General features: G+C 44.2%; 1 protein-coding gene across 3 annotated transcripts in view; it reads right to left on the reverse strand.

Annotated features, from left to right (window-relative positions):
- EXT2 (exostosin glycosyltransferase 2) overlaps nt 1-924 on the reverse strand; it is a 73,218-nt gene extending 72,294 nt beyond the window's left edge. For 2 of the 3 annotated variants that reach the window (XM_068193714.1, XM_068193713.1), the window contains exon 1: nt 180-429. The gene's annotated coding sequence lies outside the window, so the exon portion shown is untranslated. Of the gene's footprint in view, nt 1-179; nt 430-847 lie in introns of those variants that run through there. The other variant, XM_068193712.1, reaches the window with a different exon arrangement.
- Nucleotides 925-7,606: the final 6,682 nt, after the last annotated feature.

Below are 7,606 nucleotides of genomic sequence, written 5' to 3' on the forward strand. Positions count from 1 at the left end.
AAAGTCTGACATGTAAACTGTCCAGTAGATAACAAATATGAATAAAAGAAGTATAAATGAACAAAAGAAGCATTAATTTCATTATTAATCAAATGGTGCAACGCAGTGAATTATGTTTATTTTGCGTTCTTAACAAAAGACTGTTAGGATGGGGTGGCTAATGCATGATTTGACTGTACTTACAGTAGCTCTAAAATAATCTCAGATGCTAATAAACATTCCACTTTTAACGGCTCTTCACATCACTTTATGTCCACAATCTGATTCTGGAGGAAGCTTCTAAAATCTCCTGTACAAGGCAATACACGTGTCATGCTGTTATCAGGACAGAAGCCAGAATGCTACATTACTATCAGTTTTACAACTAAAAACCTTCCATACGCTTCCGACTGTTAACCACGTCCTTTATTCCTCCTTCCTGACACAGCACCAGAACCAGCCATGTGATGACACATGTCCAGCCCCAGCAAAGCTGTCCAGCCCCGAGCCCGGCTGGAAGAGCCCTCAATGGAAGGTACCTCTCCATCCATGGGAACATTCCCTCCCCACACAGCGCTCAATCCGCTCGGGCAGCTGCAAGCACGGCACAAGGTCTACTCGCACTTGGAGTGCTGGAAGTAACGGGAGCAAGACGCAGCACACAGAGAGGTGACAACAGCATTACGGGGCGCAAGGGCGGAGGGACGGGACGGGACGAGCCGCCTTCCGAGCGACGCGGCGGGCGGGCCCAAGCCAGCCCGGAACCCGGCCAGCAGGAGCCGGGCCGCCGGCCCGCTGCGGCTCCCGCAGCTCCTGCTCTCCCGCCCACCCGCCAGAACCGGCCCCCGCCGCCGCCGCCCGCACTCACCGCCGCCCGCAGTCGCCGGGGCCGCCGGCCGCTCCGCGCGGGGCCCGCCCGCACCGCCGCCCCCGGCCCGGCCCGGCCCGGCCCGGGCGGAGCGCACGCGCGGGCGCCGGCCCCGCCGCGCCAGCGCCGCCCCGCGGCGGGAGGGCGGGCGTGCGGCGGGGCGCGGCCGCGGGGCCTCCGCGGGAAGCACGGCAGCGGTCATTGCGTGCGCAAGACTTGTACCCGTGAACGCCGCCGCCCTGGTTGCCCACACATTTGCGTTCTCGGCTCACTTGCCTCCAGTCCTGTGTGCCTTTCCAAACTGTATTGGGCTTTCTCATTGACTGAGGACCTTTGGGTCATGCGGCACTTTCTGCTGGATCAGTAAGGAAATATCCCAAATCTACACCTTCCCCAAACCCTTCATAGAAGTAACAGGAAATATCTTCTTCTAACAGAAGACAGAGAAGGACATATTTGTTGGACAAAACTCCAGCTGTGCGGGAATCAGAGATACTGGTTTCATTCAACCCAAAAAAAAAAAAAAAAAGGCAAATCAAAACCACTCAAGTAAGTAAGGTCATAGAATGTTTTGAGTTGAAAGAAGCCATCTGAGAGATCGTCTGCTTCCAGCTTTGCTTCCATAGGCAGAGACACTTTCCACCAGACCAGTTTGCTCAAAGCCCCACGAGCCTGGCCTTGAACACTTCCAGGGATGGTGCATTCCCAACTTCTCTGGGCCACCTGTGCCTCACCACCCTCACAGTGTAGAATTTCTTTCTAATATTGATCGAAACCCTCTTTCAGTTTGAAGCCATTCCCCCTTACCCTAGCACTACGTGCCTTTGTAAAAAGTCCCTCTCCAGCTTTCTTGTAGGCTCCCTTCAGAAGGGCTGCTCTAAGGTCCCCCCAGAGCTGAACAATCCCAACATGCTGCGGCTGAACAGTGCACAGGACAATGGTACAGTGGAGATATTCCAACAGTAGCAATGCGGTGTCCCTGCATGCCACGTCATGTTCTTCATCCTTCTCTGCTCTGTCGGCTGGAACAACAGACCCACGGCTGACTTTGTATCTCTCATGTGTAAACAAGTTTCAGCTGTTCGGACTGTAACTGTTTCAACTGTTACAGTTTAACCAATAAAGTCTTCAACAATTATGTCTTGCCACAGAAAGTTGTCCGGCTTCAGCCCCTTCAGCCGCCTGATCTCTGAGCCAGAAGCTTTTCCAGTCTCTCTGCCCCCTGGGATAAAATGCAGGCCAGTTCTGCTTCTATCTTGCAATCCTTGGTGCTTTAAAAGACTCTTACCATGTGCATCTCATGACAGTGTCAGCTTTTGTATTTTTCCTCTTTTCAATTTTTCTTGTAGCCATTTTTATAGATTTGTATCTTATGTGCAATGGTGATGTGATGGTGTGGTATCCTATAATGTGTGTTTGTGAAAGGGCGGGGGTTTGCACCTATCCCTGCTCTAAGCATCTAAACTGAATCTCTCTGTCACACACACAGTACAGTGTCCTTAAACAGCCTTGACTGTCAGCAATAGATTAGTTCTCTTTCCCTTCACCTGCCCTTGGGAAAACTGCTTTCTGCAAAGCCATCCATATGCACGCAGACAGCTCGGTGCTCCCAAAAAAAAAAAAAAAAAAAAAAAAAAAAGCAAAACACTGTCACTGCAGTGCTTTCTCCTCTTTCTTTCAACTTCTCCTCACACACGTGGCATTGCAGGTGATGTAGCATTCTCCTCAGACTCATTGCTACCTTCTTCATCTTGTCTGTGACATTCAAACCAACGACAGACAGCACTCACACATCTCAAAGCACCTTTCTGAGCACCGGTACTGGCTTCTTCCTCCTCGCGAGTACAGAGTGTTTCTGGGCATAACCCATCAGCTTCCAACGCTGCCAGCTGCCCCATTCACAAATCGGGGCAGCCCGATTGTGAATTTGTGCCCCACTCACAAACCCTCCTTCAGGAGGATGGCTGGAGCGGGTCCGGTTTTTGTGAATTGGAAGGCGCCTCATTCACGTGTTGGGGCTGCTCCGATGAGCGCTGGATCTCTGCAGTCATGGGATTCACCAGCATGAGCAGTGCTTGGATGTGCCTGAGCCAAGGAGAGGGGTTCCCAGCCTGTCGCGTGTCAGGGACACTGGCTGCTCCACGTGCGGCGGCGGGGAGGACGGGAGGGGGTCACCGAACGCAGCCTGCATCAGCCCACGCCGTGCCCGCGGGCGCTTCCTCTGCCTCCCTGCTCCGCCAGGGAGAAGAAAGTGCATCGAATCAATTGTAGCTGAAATACTCACGGACACTTGATGATCCTTTTATCCCTGTAGGAAAATTTGAAAATCGATGCAATTTTATTAGAAGTTATATTAAAAAAATTCAAGAGGAATCAGCTATATAGCAAGAAAAATGGAGGATGTAGTCTGTCTTGATAGAGATTTCCCTGAAACCACATCAGGGAGCCTGTTTATATTCTAGTGATGTAGCTAAGCCAGACAAGTCTGCAGCACAGCATCTATTTTTAGACACCCCGTTGCCATTTATAGCTTGTGAAAATATTCATCAGCATCTGGATAACCAACTACCAATTTTTATAAATGCACAGGAGAAATCAGATATTTCACTTCTCTTTGCTTTGCCCTTTTATGTCCTGCCTTCTGTGCCTCTTTGGGAGTCATTTGGAATTTGTTTTTCAGGGCTTTACCATGACACCATACATTTGCCTGCTGTCGCATACAGCATCCTGCATTTTCTGCTGGGATGATCAGTGTACAGAGGAGAAGACCTTTTGCTAGCTACCGTGTCTCCACATGTAAAGAAACTGCATGAGAGATTCTGGTGCACCTCGTGCAGTCAGTGATGGAGGCAGCACATTCTGGAAACACCTTTATAATAAAAGGAGATAATTTTAAAAAGCAAATATGAAGAGGAAGTCTAATGGTTTGAGGACATTTTTTGGACCTTATTTTCCACCTATGGCATAGCATAACTGAAAACTCATTGCTTAGTTTATTCTTCTGAAAATGTTATTGGCTACTACCAATATATAAGGTACTGAACTAAATTAAAGAGTTTCTATTATAAGAGAAAGAAGGATATTGTAGCAGCCAGGTCCTTGCTTTGGTTCACTGTTCTGGTTAAAGTCTTACAACCAAATGGTACCCTCATTTATATTAGTGAAGTTTTTAACTAGTCTGATCAATAAACTGTCTAGCAGCCAATTGCATGGTTTTCTCTCTTGATCCAGTCCATCATGCACTTCCAGTGCTACTGGTTTATGATGGATGGCACTGGTAAAAACAGTGATTTAACTTATGTCTGTAACTCTTACTTCCTTTACTGCCTTCCTGAACTGAAAGGAAAAAGAAGTGTAAATATACTTAGAAGGGGTACTGCAATAGCTCCCACTGAGGGACATGAGACACAAAGAAATTCAGTTAGGCAAGAGTTCCCTTCAAAGAAACTATTAATCTGGCAGGAAAATGCAGACAGAAACAATCTGTCAGTGTGTGTTCCCCCCTCCCTAAAGCTTACAGCTGTCATGGTCTGCAGAGGCATTAATCTTTAATCAATTGAATGCCTTCTGCAGTGAGGCATCCAGGGAAAGGACAGGTCATAACAAGCACTTGCCTAGAATAACTAAGCAGTCGTGCATGAGCTGTGCCATCAGACCTTGCTGGATAGCAGCAGGGAATAGACAGAGAGCTAAAAATAGCCTTTCCTTGCAGTGTTTTTCCAGACTATTTTTGATTCTTCATTTTGATAAGGTCGACTGGCTATTTGCTAAAAATAACCAATCCCGGCAAACTGAGGGCAAAAAGTAGAGTATTTATAACCTCCTCAGACTCTTTAGTACATTTGCTCGCTGCAAATAATCTAGGATCTTGTCATCAGTCAGTTGCCAGTGTTTTATGTAAGTCAATAATAAATAAAGCATTAATTGGAATGGAAAATGAGTCTGTCTTGCCACTCTGATTTTCTAAGATGGAACACATAGCATTCTGTATATAATACTTGTAGGTTACCTTGCCCTATTCTTCATGATGTGGTCTGAATTGCTTCAGAAATAACCAAAACAACCTCTTGTTTGGTCAGCCAATCTTACAAAAATAGCTGCATATGTAATTAAAAGAGCAAAATCAGTTTTGTATGCCTGATACTTCAGATGAAGAAATTTCCAGGGGTGTGATTCACATAGCTTCCTCCATGAGAGATTTTTTATCATAGAGCCTCTGTGTGCCACTATCTCTCTGACAAAATGAAACCACCACTCTGCCAGCAGGATGAGAGCAACAGAGGGATTCTGTAACCAAGTAACTGGAGGAGGACTGCAGAGAAACTTTCAATATAAATGATAATTTGTCCCCAAGGCAGGTTTCAAGAAACTGGGTCACTATGGGGATGGGGGAAACACACAGCAGTCATCCCAACTGTGTGACCTGTTGGATGTTCCAACAGAGAAAGACAATAATTAAAGGATTAACATTTATTTTTTTAAAACATAATGTTTATCACACAGTACATTTGAGCAACTGCCCTTCTTCAGTTAAGGTGGAAAACTCTTAAGTTATCAGTGAATATTTTTCCTTACAGATATTTTGCTTAGGGCCGATTAAATTTCTGTGAGGGAAAACTCATTTTCACAGTTTCCTCCTGTAAGTATGCATGCTTTTTTCATAAATACTTATCTTGAATGGGCTCCACTTATGTTGTCTGCTTAACTGCAGTGTAGCACAGGTTAATAATTTGGAAATTTACACATTTTTCCTTCCCATAAACATGAAATGTCAAGTGTATGCCTGAAATGTATGTTATGGAAGTTTCTATGACATAGAGCACTTCTGGACAGGAAATTCCCCCACCTCTACCCTAAAAGTATTGAATACTTTTCTGGAGAAGAGAGACAGAATGGGCAAGGGGGCAGAGGAGGAGAACAGAGAAGGTGGAGGAGAGAGTGACTGCAACATGGCAAGGACCATGAAACCATCTAGGATCCTTTCTGTGCTCAAATGAATGATAACTGGAACATAAAAATTGTATGCAAAGTGGATTTTATCATCTTGTATGATTACAATGAGTTCAAGCAATGAAAGCACAGTGTTACACTCATTTTGATGGCATTTCTTGTTTTAGATGAAATGCTGAAGTTTTAAAAACATATATCTGACTGGCTTCATTTGAGATGCTGCTCTGTTTGCCTCTCGCTTGACCAACAGGTCAAAAAAATTGTGAGGGCAGGGAAATCATGGAAGAATCCTTAGTCTTTTCTCTGTGTTTTTACTGTAGAGATTTGCCATAGAAAAATAAAAGGCCATTAATGAGAACTATGAGATACATCAAGCAGAGAAAACATCTAAGATGAAGGTAGCAGAAAGAACAAACAATTTGTACAGGCAGAACCTGTGTTCTTCCTCTCAGGGGTAATCTTAGAGCAAATATGAATTGATTTAGCTTTTATATACATATGCATAGGACTTTCTACATGTTTACCACTTCTTGTAAACCAGTTAAGGCCATTTACAAAATGTATGGGGTTTGAACAGTCAAAAAACCCATTGTTTTTTCCAACAGCACACTCAAAACCACCTTTTTCTTTTGCCTCATTTCCAGTTAAATTTTTATTTTCTGTGACCAAGCTAACATTCCTCAGTGGAGAGGTCCTCAGGCAGGTGTTAAATGTGAAAAAAACATAGAAAATAACAAAGTTTGTGTGTGTGTGTTCTGTTGAGTCATGGCAAGCTCAGATGTGACTGTCAGCCATACTGTACTAGCTGTGAGGATTCTGAAAGCATATCACACCCTCTTTCCTGCAGAGGTGTGCTTTACTCACTGAATCCACACAGAGACAGTACAATAAACCTGCTTTCTGAGCAGTAAATATATATGGGTGAAAAATATTATATAAATTGTTACTAATGTATATTCATATACTCCAACAGAAAGAATGACTAGAACAACAAAAGAAAATTAGGAGTTATTAAGGGGTTGAATTTGCTATAGGGATCCCCTAAAATATCACTTTAACTAATGACTTACCTGGTTCTTGATTTCAAAGAGCTTTATCACTAAAATTCTGTTGCTCAGGTCCTCCTTGGGGTACATAAATAAGAGGGGGAAAATCAGGAAGTCCATTTTTAATTTGGCTGTACATCTCACTTCCCATTCCATTAATGACACCTGTCTTCTGCTATAAATTTCTTTGTGGACCTTGAAATATTGTCCATGGACAAATGCCAAACTAGTTAGCAAATACTATGTTCATAACTATCCCTTATACTGATCTTACCAGTCGCCTCACCAACCTTGCCTCATCGCCGAAGGAGGAACTGGTTACTGCTCACAGCAGTCACAAGCAGCACCATCTTCTCTTCAGCCACTGCTCAGACTTTCCTTCTCACTGTCCAAGCAGCTCTCTGCCATCACCACACAGCAAACTGTGGTTGCATTAATTATTTGTTGCCTGTGCTTTGGTAATTTGGTTTATGATGCAGACACACTTTTGTCACTTGTGCCCATCTGCCAAAATCTATAAGGAGGGGAAATGTGCACTTCTATTCAGTTTTCATGAACAATTTCCTTCAACTCTTGATTAATACATATGCAGAAAAACCAGCTCCAATTCCTTTAGGATACCCAAATTTCATAGTACCAGAAGTTAAATAGTTTTTCATCTGTGAAAGAAGCCTTTCAGTTGAAATACTCTACCACCAGCATACAGAAAACAGTTCCTTAAAATGGGAAAGAGAAGGAGACAGAAGAATACCATTTAGTCAAA

The sequence above is a fragment of the Anomalospiza imberbis genome, chromosome 6 (genome assembly GCF_031753505.1).
Source record: "Anomalospiza imberbis isolate Cuckoo-Finch-1a 21T00152 chromosome 6, ASM3175350v1, whole genome shotgun sequence".
In the NCBI taxonomy this organism is placed as follows: Eukaryota; Metazoa; Chordata; class Aves; order Passeriformes; family Viduidae; genus Anomalospiza; species Anomalospiza imberbis.